Source organism: Xenopus tropicalis, chromosome 2, assembly GCF_000004195.4.
Source record: "Xenopus tropicalis strain Nigerian chromosome 2, UCB_Xtro_10.0, whole genome shotgun sequence".
Classification (NCBI taxonomy): domain Eukaryota; kingdom Metazoa; phylum Chordata; class Amphibia; order Anura; family Pipidae; genus Xenopus; species Xenopus tropicalis.
Genome location: NC_030678.2, coordinates 136,309,272 through 136,321,249, shown reverse-complemented (window position 1 = coordinate 136,321,249; position 11,978 = coordinate 136,309,272).

The following is an 11,978-nucleotide window of genomic DNA, read 5'->3' as shown; positions in this document are numbered from 1 at the left end:
CACAACTTTTTTTGATGAGCGATGAATCTTTCCGTGGCAGATTTTCGCTGAAGTTTCACAAAACAATTCGCCAATGGCGAAATGTGGAAATTCGCTGCAAATCCAAGCTTGCTGAAAAAATTCACTCATCACTATTAACGACATGTCACTAAGACTCCAAAGGAAAAAGTGTACGATAATGCTCTATTTAAATGTAGTGAGATGAAAGGACATGGTTTTGTGCAAAGAGTCACTGCAGGCAGAACTGTTATGAATTTGAATCAGACCAACATGGCAGAACAATTTTTGACAATTTGACGTTAGTGTAAATGTTTTGTGTTGTGCCTACATGAGCAACTGAGCGCTTCTTGTTTGAAAACCCAATACATGTATCTAATGCACTTAAAGAACTAAAGCCTAAAAATGAATACACCTATGAATACTGTGTTTAATATACTGAACTTTCTGTATCACCCCAGAGGCACAGCAGCCTTATAACAGCAATGATCCAAGCACTCAAAGCTGTTGATAGAAGTGTCAGTGACACTGCACATGCTCAGTGAGCTCTAGGCAATTGGTGAGAAGCTAAGCTTGGGGGCTGTTGCAAATGATGAAGCTTAAAATGAGGTTCACCTGTTATAGCTGATGTTACAAGGCTGATTATTACATTTTGATGCACTGGTTTCTGAGCTGCTATGTAATGTGAATAGGAAGTTAGGGAGGGAGTAGTTAATCTATTCTGAGTGTGCCCTGGAATTATGGGAAAAAAATTATGAGTAAAAAAAACTTGGCACTTTGTGCCTTTCTTTGTGTTAAGTCCTTACTTCCTCACTTCTCTTCCTTTTGCAGAACTTTCTCACAAGCATAGCTTTGACTAATAATTTATCTCCCCGAACACTTTAAAAATAGATCCCATGTCTCTGTGTAGGTGTTCCTGGAGGGCGTGGCTTAAACACGGCTATGGAGCAAAGAGTTGCTTAGAGCTAAAAGATTTATTTTACAGACCCGACCTATCCAGACAGAGCCCCACTGAGCATGTGCAAGGACATTGCGCTTATATGGAGGGGAAAGCAGCCGGATGGTGTAGCTCTTGGTATAGAAGTTCTAAGGAACAGGCGCACCCATTTAGTTCTCTTTTAACTCTTTGCTACGTCACACAAAGGATATGAATTATTTGGAGAAAGTGATAGTATCAATGTATAGGAAAGTGTTTTTACTGGAAACTGACTGAGAAATCCTGTATAACCCTTATGGGATTGAATGCACCGCACCCAACATAAACAAGACAATAGCATCTATTCCTCCCATTAACAATATGATGTCATTCCATTAACATCCAAAAACAATATATGTTCAATTTCCCCAATATATAAGTCTGATACTTGCATAAGAACCACACCCAAGCCGCACACAAAACAACTGAAAAGATCATAAAAAAAAGTCCTATACACCGACCACACCTGGAATCCGGTCCATGCCCCATAATGCCCCAGTGTACAAGTGTATTAATCCTGTTCCACTAGCATCATGAAGGATTCTTTCGCATGTGCAATACCTGCCATTAAAGGGTCCTCTTCCTAACAATATCAGGTACAAAAGGGTAGATTAAAAGGGTTAAAAGAGCTAATCTCATTTTACCGGTCTCAGTTGGTTTGAATAGAATATTTAGGGGTATATTTAACATGCCCAGTGTTGGACTGTCCCTCCTAGGGCCCACCAGCAAACTAACACATATGGTCAAATCTCACAATAACTGGATGTAGATTGTACTAAATGTTCTCTTATCCTAGGTTATTTAGAAAGGGCTGATGGGAATTATCCTTACTGCATTTACAGTAAAGCACATATTGGAAATATTGTTGCCCAGATGCAATAACCCATAGCAACCAATCAACAAATAGCATTTGCTCACCTGTTGAAAAGCAAACCTCGCTATAAGGTACTACTTGTGGGCAGCAAATTTAGTGTCTTTTATTACATATGGGGGTTACTGCTTTGATCCCAAGCTCTTTTGCAAGATTTTGCACTCCATGAGCAAGCAGCACAAATATCATTCCTCTGTATGGACAGCAAGTATTTATTGCCATGGTATCAGCAGCTCCGGCGGGCCGAGGGCCTAAATTAGGCCAGTAGTTACCATAGGGCTGCAGCTGGGGTTAGTTATAATATCACAGCTATTTTTTTAGGAGGGCTATTGTATAGGATTGAATGATTTTGGAGATAAGCAAGCTGTACGACCGGGTTGGATGAAATAGGTCACATGGGGTTTATCTGCATGGTATAAATTGCCAGCCTGTTGGGGGATAATCTGATGGGGTCCGGTTTTGAGATTCTCCACTCACCCAACCACCCACCCAACAAGGTAGTAAGATAAAGTAAAAAAATATATATATTGTTGCAGCTTGGAGGGTTGTGTGTGTTATTTGAAAATATTTTAAATGAAGATGCTCCTGGCCAGGTATCAAAGCGGAGCTAAGAGAGTTTAAAAGGCAGCTGGAGGGTTCAGTATTTTGGCTGGCTAGGTTAACAATTATTGCAATTTATATGTCAGTTTATATATATATATATATATATATATATATGTATGTGTGTGTGTAGATAAATAATAAAACAAGCTGCTGCCATTGTTATCCACCCAGCTGTGTGATTTATTTATTTTTTAGCCCATCGAGCTTGCTAGCCCCATGCATAAACCAGTCAGTTCAACAGGACAGTCTTTCTTATAGAGAATATTCTCCCTCACTAAGACCATGTTAACAAACATGGCAGATTAGAAGCTCTTGGGGTAGGGCTACAGTCTCATCTTTGATACCTGCTGTACAACACGGGGTTTGTTTATGGAGGCCTCTCTGTGCCCTGTGTGCTCCTATCTGAAGCATAGTGGGATTTCTAAAGAATTAATGATGAAAAAAGTGAGAAAACAGGAAAAACAAACCTTGTCCAGGGCCTATGCAATGAACAGGGCAGTGGTGGGTCACAGGGTATAGATGTTATGTGCAGTCTCTGCTAGGCAGAGAGACAGCTCAGCAGGAGAGCTCAGTGCTAATGAGTTTAATGGAGCGGCACCCTATAGATCACTTGACACAAAGCGGGTTAACCGAGTGATTCATTGCAGATCTGTAACAAGTAAGAGTTAATAGAGCAGCACTTGAGTCTTCTAGTGAAGGCTTCCATAAAACATGATAGATAGACATGGCAAACTCAGTGATTTATAAGGTAGAATAGTGGTGGGCAGCAGGAGGCCATGGTGCTATATAAATGTCCCCTGTGGCCCCAAGTGTCATCTGGAGAAGAGGAATCACAACCTTGTCCCTAAACCACAAATCCTTTTTCTCTCTCCATTCCCAAAAGTCAGGGCTGTGTGACTAGAGGCCTGAGGGCCAGATGTGGCCCCTGTGAAACGCTGACAGTGAGCTGGCAGTAATAATTAGGGGAAGCTTTCCTGCAGCAGTTTAAATTTATGTGGCTCCTGTTGTTATTTTACTGAACAACGAAAGGGATGTTACCTGTGTTACCCTCATTATTACTGGCTCATTATAGGATCACAAACCAAAGCACTAATAATATGAATTTATTAAATACATCAAGTGCAGCAGAGAAATCAATGTGGGTGTTGAGTGTTTATGTTGATCTTGCTTCAGTTTGTATGAAGTTAATGTTGAAGATCTAAGGCCAGAAAGGGCTCATTTAGAACCACTTGCAGTCTTGTATATTCGCTACTGTCAGGGGCAGGAAAAATCCCATTCATTTAAGATACTTGTGCCAAAAGGTGCTCCTTGCATGTTTGCATAGTTGCTCTCAGCATGGCTTGGACCATCTTGGCCCTATCTGGTGAAATGCTGGCAGTGTGCCTAGTGACACAGGGAAACCCTGGAGCTACTGTCTCCTCTAAAAGTTGCCTGAATCAATAGATGCAATGAACTTGCACCTAAAGAATCATGTGCAGACGTAGATCCCAGTCATGTTGCTTGTGATACAAGAAGCACTTATGTTTTACTATAATCACAGCCTTACTGAAGTGCAGTTATTGGCAATGAGTGTGACGCACATCTGTACATCCCACTCAGCCATCACTATTTATATAAAATATATATTTACAGCATTACTTGTAAAATTGTATGTTATTGGCATATTTATTGTGTATTGTATTTTATATTGTGTATTTAATGTATTGCAGAATCATGGTTAAATCTATGGAGAGGGGCCGCTCCTCCATATTTCACTGCTGTTATTTTTGTAGGACATTTATGGCTTTACACTGACCCCAGTAGCATGCCCCATACTGCTGCCTGAATCAGAGTTTTAACCTTGCTAAATACCCCTGGTTACTTACTGATTAGCCATCAGTTGTAGTTAAAGTGTAGCTGAAGTTTTCCTAAATAGACTTTGAAGGAAAAGTAAAGGTAAAAACTAAGTAAGCTTTATCAGAAATACAGACATAAGCACTCACAGAAAAGCTGCACTGAGTTCTCTATCAAAAGAAACACAGGATTTCTTGACTCCTTTTTGTAAACATGTTCTTGGGTATCTGACTTCCTCTCCCTTAGGGCTCCTTCAGGTCTGGTGCTCGAGTCTGTGTATCTCTCTGCTCTCTCTCTCCCTCTCCCTTTTATTTGCTCCCCCTCCCATAAGAATTCACTCCCCCTCCCATCAGAATGAGTGATCTGAGCTAGCAATGACTAGAGCTACAGCGTGGGAGCTATGAGAGACCAAGCTAAAATGGCAGCTGCTAACTTAAACAAACAGAGGGAGCTGCTAGCTGTTTACTAATGTATGGTAAGGTTTTCTGCAGAATAAATATAGTGTTCTAGGTGCCAAAAATGCCTTTCCTTCTCCTTTAATTTTTCCAGTTATAAACAAACAATCATTTGTATGTTCGAGTTCTTCAACCTAACATTTTTTCCCAGCAGCAAACATCAAATAGTAAAGATGGCATCCCTACCTATAATCCCTCACTTCCCTGGATCTTTTCCAGATCACCCCCTTTAATATAGAGGCCAACCTCTGCCCGCCCATAATCCCCACCCACCCATCCTCCATCCATTTCTCTGCCTAGTCCTCCCACTTCCCTTCCCACAAGTGACATCATTGCACGCCCCCAACCTAGAGGCACCCATAGCAGGAGGGCACCAGTCTTGGTGGGGGAGGAGGGGAAAAACAATATGTGCCAAGCCCTCTAAAGTTCTTGCAGGGGGCATGTATTATCTCTGTGCGCTTATTTGTAAAGCACCCAGGTATATATCCAACCAAGTGTCGCTTAAGAATAGGTTGATTCGAATTGGTTGGTCACCATTGACACACAGCATGGTTAGGTTGGGGGAATATGTTAGGTTGAGAAGTCACCCTAGTAAACTATATGTATATCTCTCTCCAAACATGTAAAAAGAAACTAATAAACATATTTGTGAAAAAATAATGATAAAGTGTTCACTACAGTTATATGTCAGTGACAGTTCCCCTTTAAGCTCCCCATCAGTGTGCATATTACATGCAGAGAATATTAACTATTTTGCTGTAGCACCTTGGTTTGTTTTTGCTTGTTGCCTTTTGTATTCTTCCCCAGTGTGTTTGGACCTTGTACATAAACTCTAAGGATAAAGCTTGAATTGTGCAGATGCTAAATTGTTCAACATTTATGAAGCTGCAATACAGAGAACCATTATAAAGTGCAGCACTGTACAGTAGGAGGGGGGATATTGCTAAACATACCGATTACATATAGAACTGTACACAAGAGCTTGAAGGGCCTGCTCATTAGAGCTATTTACTATTCATTTTGATTGCATTTGATTGCATTCAGCCTCCCCATTGTGTGCAGAATGATACATATTGATGGAAGGAGTACCTACTGTTAAAAAAAAATTGTGACCCTTATAATTTGGCCTGCCCCAGGCCTTAGGATCCACTACTACCCCTCCTTTCTTATTTATAACCCAGGGTGATAGGACAGGAATCTGTGCTATGTCCCCTACTGGGTGGCTGTCCCATTGTTAGTCCCAGGCTGCATTTCAGGCCTGCAGTCTGCTGGTTCCCACTGCTTGGAGTGACATACCAGCATCGGTTGCTGTGATGAAGAGTGGACCGGCTGGCGAGCAGCGAGGGAAATGTTTTAATGGGATTATGGCAGACAGGTCAGCATCAGTCTCTCCCCTGCCGGCTCCCCAATCACTTCTACAGAACAAAACCAAAAAGATGGATGGGGCACGGTGACCAGCTGGTGAATGACATTGAAGTGGGGAGGAGGGCAGGGGTACCACAAGGCCAATTTCAGCAGGTTGGTGAGTTGCCCATTGTCAATATGGGATGCATTCACAGACCTCTAATATGGCAGCTCCTGGAAACAGAAACACCTATGGAGACTGATAAGAATCATATTTAGCCTAAAACACACACGGCTACAAAAGCCCACAAGCAAACTGAGAGGGCATGATAGCTTTGGGCTCTGTAGAGACTGGGTCAAACCTACACCATCCAATTATAGCAACATTTACTAACATTTGGAAAAATACTTTTGTACATCTTGATGTGTTGATTCCACAAGAATAAATAAGTGTAACCCTTCTGCTGGGCCAGAACAAGGGGGGAGAGGCCGAAGCAGCATGCGCTTAGGGTTCAGCGGCTATGAGGGTGCAAGGCACGTACCTTTTCTGTCTGCCTACCCCTAGTATGGGCCCTGAGCGAGGAAAATGTAGCTCCTGGAAGATCCTTGTGCAATTTACCAGTGAATATACTTGCTGTTACCCTGCTCCCCACGTCACCATGAGAGTGAGCCTTGGGCACCTCTGTGACTTGGCCCAGCCCCGTGCTTCTGTCCTGAGCAAGAGTCAGTTGTGTGACACACTTACAGTAGGAAAATAGTAGCCCAGGTGTTTTCTGTAGAAAATAAGCATCCATAGAGGTAATGGCACACTTGTGGGACTCGTATGTACATGAAATTAAAGGGTCTGTCATGATTTTTATGGGGTACTTTTTAGTTCTAAACTACACTGTTTACATAGCAAATAATTCACTATATCATATAACGTTTTATTCTCAATATATAGCAAATGTATTTTTTAGCTGTAATATTGGTGTGTAGGCGCCAACTCAGTGCATTGTGTGAGTTTCAGACAATTTGCAATTGGTCTCATTTTTATTGTTTGTGTTTTTTAACTTTTTGTTCAGCTGCTTTCCAGTTTGGAGTTTCAGCAGCTATCTGATTGCTAGGGTTCAAATTACCTTATCAACCAGGGAGTGGTTTGAATGAGAGGCTGATATATAAATAGGAAATGACTTCAACAGAAAAAGAAGTCATTTGTAAGTAACAATAACAATAAAATTGTAGCCTTGGGGAGCAATAGTTTTTTGGCTACTGGGGTCAGTGATCCCCATTTGAAAATTGGAAAGAGTCAGAAGAAGAAGGTAAATAATTAAAAAAACTATAAAAAAATAAATAATAAAGAGTAATTAAAAAGTTGGTTAGAACTGGCCATTCTATGACATACTAAAAGTTACATTAAAGGTGAACCACCCCTTAAAGTGGCTTGGATGATTTCATAAGCAAGCATAATATCCAAGGCTATTGTCATCTTAGATCTACATTGGAGGGGTTGGAATTGCTGGACTTTGATCTTTTTTTTTTTTTTTTTTTAAATACAATTAACTATGTAACTATGTAAAGGACCCTCTTTTAGATCCATGGGTCAGCAACATTCCCCAAAATGCAAAGCCTTTATCACTCAAAGCAGTGCTGACAAACTGGCGGCCCTCCCCCCATCTATCTGGCTGCCATGTCTGCTTACCCAGTAGGACCCTGCATTGTTCACATCTAAAATGCCCCACACTGTTCACACCTGTAAGACCTCAGACTTAGACTGTAAGCACCCACAGTGCCAGCATTGTGTCACTGTATGTACTGCCTGCCCTATGCTGCCTGTGTGTGCCATAATCTGCCTGCCCTATGCTGCCTGTATGTGCCATACTCTGCCTGACCTACCCTGCCTGTGTGTGCAATACTCTGCCTGCCCTATGCTGCCTATGTGTGCCATAATCTGCCTGCCCTATGCTGCCTGTGTGTGCCATACTCTGCCTGCCCTACCCTGCCTGTGTGTGCCATACTCTGCCTGCCCTACCTGTGTGTGCCATACTCTGCCTGCCCTACCCTGCCTGTGTGTGTCATACTCTGCCTGCCCTATGCTGCCTGTGTGTGCAATACTCTGCCCGCCCGACCCTGCCTGTGTGTGCCATACTCTGCCCGCCCTACCCTGCCTGTGTGTGCCATACTCTGCCTGCCCTATGCTGCCTGTGTGTGCCATACTCTGCCTGCCCTACCTTGCCTGTGTGTGCCATACTCTGCCTGCCCTATGCTGCCTGTGTGTGCCATACTCTGCCTGTCCTATGCTGCTGTGTGTGCCAATTCGAGAACTGGGCAGCAAAATGGCAAATGAGGTTTAATGTAGGTAAATACATGGATATGAACTTTGGTAGAAATAACAATTCAAGTTATACACTAAATGGTAGTGTGTTGGAGGAATCCTGTATTGAAAAGGAGTTGGGGATTTTTTGAGAATAATCTAAGAATCTAATTCCAGGCAATGTCATTCTGTGGCTACTAAGTGCTGTCTTGTATAAAAATGAAATTAACTTAAGGCATGAAAACATTATTCTGCCTCTTTATAGGTCCCTGATAAAGCCTCGCCTCCCTTCAATTACCCCCTCCTTCTGGCAACCTGAGCTAATATATACACTCACACCTGCCCTGCCCCCTCCAGTGAGTCTGACACCAGAGAGGGGCAGGTGGGTTGTGGGTAAAGATATAAGAATGGCACAACAGCCCAGATGGCTTTCAACTTGCTTAGGAGCAGTTGCTGGTCAACATTTTGCCTAACTGCACATCACTTGTAACTACGTAACTATAGTACAGAAGTGAAACATTATTCTTTGACTATAAAGGTCATTTACTTACACAAGTGCAGTGTGCAAAGTACTATTTCATGCACAAAATGCCATATTTTTTACACACAATTCTAGCATCAGTGCAGTTTGCACCTCATACGACCAAGATAAAAGCAATAGTACAAGTGTTTTTGTTATGGGGAAGACTTCCAGTTACCAACAGTAACACTGCATTAGTGTGTGATTTTTTTGGTCGGAAACCTGTTGCAACTGTTGACGCATCCACTGAGGAAACCATGGAATTACCCCGACGTTCAAGGTGGAAGCTCCAGTGTTCGCTTGTGTCAATAGATTCATCTATGGGCACTCACCTCAGCAACGCAGAAGTGCAAGGAGCATGTTCAAATGCAAGTATAGTGAATAGCGTCCATACATGCACAGCATTATGTCCCTATAAGCTCAGGGGCTTGTGTTTGTAAATGAGCCCTTATGTGAGCGTCTCCACCTATCTCCAGGTGGTCATAAAGAATATTAAAGGAATACTGTTATGATTTTTATGGGGTAATTTTTATTTCTAAATTACACTGTTTAGCAAATAATTCACTCTACCATTTAAAATTGTATCCTTGAGCCAACAAATGTTGGTTGAACAAGCTTTCAGGTAACCTATTGTTTCTCCTACTCACATGTAACTGGAGGAGTCCCAAGCCAGACTTGGATTTCTTACTATTGAGTGCTATTCTGATATCTACTGGGAGCTGCTATCTTGCTCCCTTCCCATTGTTCAGCTAATCGGCTGCTGGGGGGAGGTGATATCACTCAAACTTGCAGCTCAGCAGTAAAGTGTGACTGAAGTATATCAGAGCACAGGTCACATGGCTGTGGTGCTCTAGGAAATGAAGAATATGGCTAGCCCCATGAGAAATTTTTAAATTAAATATAAAAAAATCTGTGTTTTTGAAAAACGGATTTCAATGCAGGATTCTGCTGGAGAAGCTCTATTAACTGATGGGTTTAAAAAAAACATGTTTTCCCATGACAGTATTCCTTCAAATTGTATTAAGGTTAAAAAGTGGTACATTTCTATAGTCAATATGAACAGAACACACTAAGATTGAAGGGTCTCAGTTATTTCCTCTTCTGCAAAATGTTTCCCAAGGGAGCCCAGCCCAGCATTGCTTACTGTTTCCAACACTCCAACATGGCTGAGGTGCCTGGGAGCTGACAGCCAGTTCTGTCTCACTCACACTGGGATAGACAGGGGCTACTGATATGAGAAAGATTTATTGATTCTGGGATTTAAGCCAAGCCGAATTCCCAGTCTAGCAAATATAGCATTACTACATCCAAGAATGCATACTTATTGCAATGAGATATGATTTTTAAAGGACAATAAAGCAAAGTATTGTTGGTGAGGGTGGCAATAATGAGTTTTATACTCAGTAACACCTGCCCCAAGGACATGTGACATCATAACCCAATGAATAAAAAAGACAAAAAGGATCAAGCCTAAGGATGTTTCCCTTTGACATCCTCTTACCAAGATTGTTTGGTGGCATTAGGTGGAACGGGCCTATGTTGACCCTATTGAAAGAAGGTAGACCCTTTATAAAGAGGTTGCTCCCCCTTTACCCCTCCTCTATTCCCCCCACCCCAGAGCAGATTACTGTAACAGGATTGTGCAGTCATCCAAAAATGCTCTGAAATAAAGAAGGGGTGGGAGACTTAAAAACATCTTTCCGGCTCAGTTTTAACTCTACCCCCTTCCAATCCCCAGCCCTGAAAAGATCCCCACAGAATCTGTTAATCTGTTTCTAATTAAAGCTTAGGGGAGGGCATCCTGAGAATATCACTTGCTGCCCCAAGTCCATTCAGCATGCTCTCTGGGAACAAGCGTCGCCTACGAGCCATTCCTGTATGTGTGGGAAGGGACACGGAGAGGTTTCACGTTGAGTTACAAGCTGGGAGAATAATCAATAAAGGGCATTTGCTCTTGTCAACTCTTTAGAAAGATATGCATGAAACATGGGGATTTCATTTCTCATATTAATGTCACTGAACAAGAAGAATAAACTGTCTGGTTGTAGCTGTCTATCCCTGAATATTGTTCTAGCACTGATATATAGGCAAGAAAAAGATACTGGTTATTTCCTGTCCAAGTCAATAAGAACATATGGGGTGTCTCAAAGTCCCTGTAACCTGTTACTAGGGTACTAAAAAATTATTAATTTTATTAATGGATAAAAATCTGAGCATACTGCACTGCACAGTGGGGCTGTACCGGATAGCAGAGATAGTAGCGCAGTTCTAAAGAGATAATGTCCTGGGTCGGTGCACTTCTCAGCAAATAAGAGAGACGACTCGCAGGCTAAGGTAACTGATTATATTCACAGGGTGGGGTTAACCCCAGTGAATTTGACTTGCCCTTTAAAATTCAACCTGGTTTAGTGGGTAGCAACGGCAAAATAAAAAGAGCCATCAGTAGCTACTATGGGGCAGACTGATTAAATATCAATTGATTACACCCCCCCCCCCCATTAACAAAGCTTTTCTGATAGGAGAGGGACTTAACTAACTTACATTACATGTACCAATTTGTTCTGCTGAACAACATCCTGCTTTATGGGAAGTTAGATCTCAGCAGCAAACTACAAGGATTTAAGGATTCTAACAATATTTTTCCTTACTAAAGTATTCAAAGTGCAGACAAATGCTTGATATTTGCCATTGTTACAATTCTGTAAAAAATAACGGTGAAGAAAATGGTGAGAAACCAGGCTGTGAGACAAACTCTTGCCATCATTGCTGGCTGGATGCAGGAGGGGTATTGTATTATGTAGTTTGTTTTATCAATGTCATTTGCACCAAAACACTTTCTATTTTTTAAGAAAAAATGTTGGGAAGATCTAGAGCGGTGAAGGTTTCGCTGCTAATCCAGCATTTCTCAGATTTACATTAACTGTGAAACTTCTTGTCCACCTGTACTTTCCTGGGGTCAAATCATTCCCATCCACAGAATATTTACATGTGTATAGAACACACATCACTGCTAATAGAGCACCAATGACAGCTACAGAATGTTAGACACTCACTGCCATTACCTCACTCATCTCAATGGGAACAGT